Source organism: Talpa occidentalis, unplaced genomic scaffold (genome assembly GCF_014898055.3).
Source record: "Talpa occidentalis isolate TD23 unplaced genomic scaffold, MPIMG_talOcc4v2.1 talOcc4.14, whole genome shotgun sequence".
Classification (NCBI taxonomy): domain Eukaryota; kingdom Metazoa; phylum Chordata; class Mammalia; order Eulipotyphla; family Talpidae; genus Talpa; species Talpa occidentalis.
This window is the reverse complement of record NW_023601433.1, coordinates 78,460,342-78,463,830: the sequence shown is the minus strand read 5'-3', so window position 1 is coordinate 78,463,830 and position 3,489 is coordinate 78,460,342.

Here is a 3,489-nt window from a genome sequence, read left to right as displayed (position 1 = left end):
GAATGAGCCCCTTCTGATGGTGGAGAAGTAGGGTCAGGCTCCTGATGGCCCTTCTCACTCATCAGTGGGCTCCCCACCACAGGGCGCTGGGCTGGTCACCTCTGTATGTCCTACGAGAGTGGAAGTTGGGCCTTGGAGGTGCATCTGTCCCTGGACTCCCTGGATACTCTGCCTGGCTGCTGCTGCTCCTGCTTCCCACCAACTGTATCCACCCTCTGCCCTGGAGTCACCAGCTCAGCCTCTTGGCTGCTGGAGGACCTGGTGGTGAGTCCACGAGTTGTGCAAAGAATGCAGGTCCTATCCTGCCTGTTCCCTCTGGATCCTCCTTCCAGGTGAAAGTAACCAACGGACAGTGCAGGCAGCAAGCAACATTTTGGCTAGAAAGCATAAGCAGGAGAACCAAGCAACCCTAAGGGGACAGTAGCTGCATCCCTGTGGCCTTTACCCTGGATTTGAGGATTCTGCTTTCCTAGAGAAGTAGCATGTGAACACATGCATAATTAAAAATTTCTGGTAGTACCATTAAAAAGGTAAAAAACCCCCCAAAACCAGATGATCATCTTAAAATACAGAATGGGGTATACATATAGATAATGGAGGCACCTGACTTCAAAGCTGCACGCCTTGGAAGAAAATGAAAGCACTGGAGGAAAAATGGGGTTCCACTGCCCCCCCCCGAGGAAGGGGTGGCTGCCAGCATCATCCTGCACAAACTGCCCACCTCCAGGAGACTCAGCAGGTCATTCAGCCTCTCTGAGTTTCTGTCTCTGCAGAATGAGAATAATAACAGTGCCTACTTCATAGAGTTGTTTTGAGGATTATATAGATGATTACTAAAGCTTAGCGCAGAGCTAAGAATACAGGTCCTGTGTGCAATGAAGTCTAGTGACTCGTTCATCCAACAAATATTTATTGAGTATCAACTAGCAATATTCTAGACACTAGGAAAACAGCAGTGAATGAAACAGACAAAAGTCCTGCCCTCACAGAGCTTACATTCTAGCCAAGGAAGACTGACCTTATATAATAAACATAACACAAACATTATAGAGCAGCGCTGTTCTAGAGAAGTAGCATGTGAACACATAAGTAATGAAAAATTTCTGGTAGTGCCATTAAAAAGGTATAAAAGAAACAGGTGATTGTGGGTTCCTATGAGCTGACCTCTCATGGGCAACTGTGAACTATTTGCTATCTGCAAATCACAGCAAAGTATTCCTGGTTGACTGCGGATGAACAATAGCCTGTGTCATGAGGCAGTCCTGGGGATGCCTAGGCTGCTGTTGACCAGATTATGTGACTATCTCCATGGTGGTCTCAGGACAACTCTGCCTGTGTGAACATCAACATAAACTGTGCTGATGCAAATGTCTCTTGACATATGGTCACAATGTCTCCTCGTAAACCTTTGTCCTGGACCTTATTCCTCATACCATTGTCGCATGATCAGTTTTTACTAGCTTGTGTGCTTTCAATAAATGGCACAAAAATTTCTGCTCAAGCAGCAGAGTCTTGCCTTGCAAGCCTACTCCACAACTGTTGTGTCCCTCGTCATGTTCCTGTTGCAACAGGTGATCACTTTAAAATACAGAATGGTGTATACATATAGATAATGGAATATTACTCAGCCAGGAAAAAGAAAAAGGTGCAATAAATGTTTCTAATTTTTAATTTTGAAAATTTGAAAAAATTTACATTTCACCCTGTATTTCCAAAATATTGTCATTTAAATCTGTGGCATTGATTGTGCTCAGTAGCCACAGGTGGCTCGTGGCTTCTGTACTGGGCAGCACACTTGTGGTGTATGTTATAAGGGGAGTGTGTGAAGACATAATTTAAGGTCAGGGTGCTGGAATAGCAGGTAGGGGAACAGACAGACATTGAAGGTGGACTTGAGCTCCACTATCATTGTTAACCAGCCTTCTCTCCTCTCTGATGGCCTGGCTGGGCTGCAGAGAGGGTCTTGTGGCCAACCGCATCTTCTCTCTTGCTCCTTTGCCAAGCATGACCTTGGTTCTGCAGCCCCGGGAGAAATGCAGACCTTCAGGAAATGCTCCTACCTGGGGGCAGTCCCTCAGCATTACCCTGTCTACTCTTGGGCACACCCCCAGTTTGGGGGTGCAGGACATCAATTCAGGGATTCTGTTAAGACTCTGATTGCAAGAGGGAAGAGGTGGGTAGGGGTGTGTGAGTGATGGGTCTTGCCAGGGCTGGAATTAGAAGGGAGGTAAGTCAGCCCTGGAGCCTCTCTAAAAATCTTTGATAGTTTGTTCATCACAAGTTTTTTGCATTAATTAAAATATTATTTTTTAATTGACTCATACAACATAAAATCCAACCCATTTGAAAGTACACAATTTGGTAATTTTTATTACATTCATGGATTGGCATAACATTCTCCCAATCAATTTTAGGACATTTTCACCATCCCCAAAGAGACCCGTACCCATCAAGCTGCTAGTCCCGCTTCTCCCCACTCCCAGCCCCTGGCAATGGCTTACCTGCTTTCTGTCTCTATGGATTCGCCTGTGCTGGCTAGTTCCTAGAATAGAATCACACACTGTGTGGTCTTTTATGGCTTCTTTCTTTCAGCAAAATGCCTTCAAGTTTCACAAATGTTGCTGCCCATGCCAGCACTTCATTCCTCTTTATGGCTGAATAATAGTCCACCATACGGCTAGACTACATTTTCTTTATCCATTCATCTGTTGATGGATATTTGTGCTTTTCTTACTTTGGGCCTATCATGACAAATGCTGCTATGAACAGACATGAGCCAGTTTTTGTGCGGATGTCTGTATTAAATCCTTTTGTGTTTCTTTTGATTTTGCAATGTATTGTGTAAGCATATTGTTTTTCTTGATGACTGAGTTTTTCGGTGCACTTAATGTTTTCACCCCAGTCAAGGCCCTCACTTGCTTCACCCCATTCCCACCCCTCAAGTCTTGTCCCTTCAGAGCCTGGGCTGCCTCCCCTGTAAAATGGGGAGAGTCTCTGTAGCACCTACAGCTATCGGGGTGATGGGAGATAACGCTGCACGTCACAGACCCAGCACACAGTAGACAAGTGAACACGTCTTCACTACGTGGAGGCTGTGCTGGGGCTAGGGTGGGGCCATTCCCAAGATGGTTGTGAACTAGCTCTGCCCTTGAGGAGAGCTGGCCCACCTGCCTGGAACTTCCCACCACTCCTGTTCCTGCCGGACACCTCCTGTTTTTGCTTTCCTGCCTAGGCCTGACCCCCTACCAGGTCCTCTGCAGGGGGGACCTGACGCTGCTCTCCCGAAGGCCTCCCCGGCTCCTGGCACCTGCCATCCCAGCCGCCCTGGGCCTCACCACTGCCTCCCCCACCCTCTGTCAGCCATTCCGAGTGAAGGCCGCGCTCCCTGTCCTCTGCCTGCCATGAGGCCTGTGCTTTGCAGGGCTGAAGTCCAAAGTTCAGCCCCTTCGTTAAGCACACGGATAAATATGAACCTTGGAGAATTTCCCC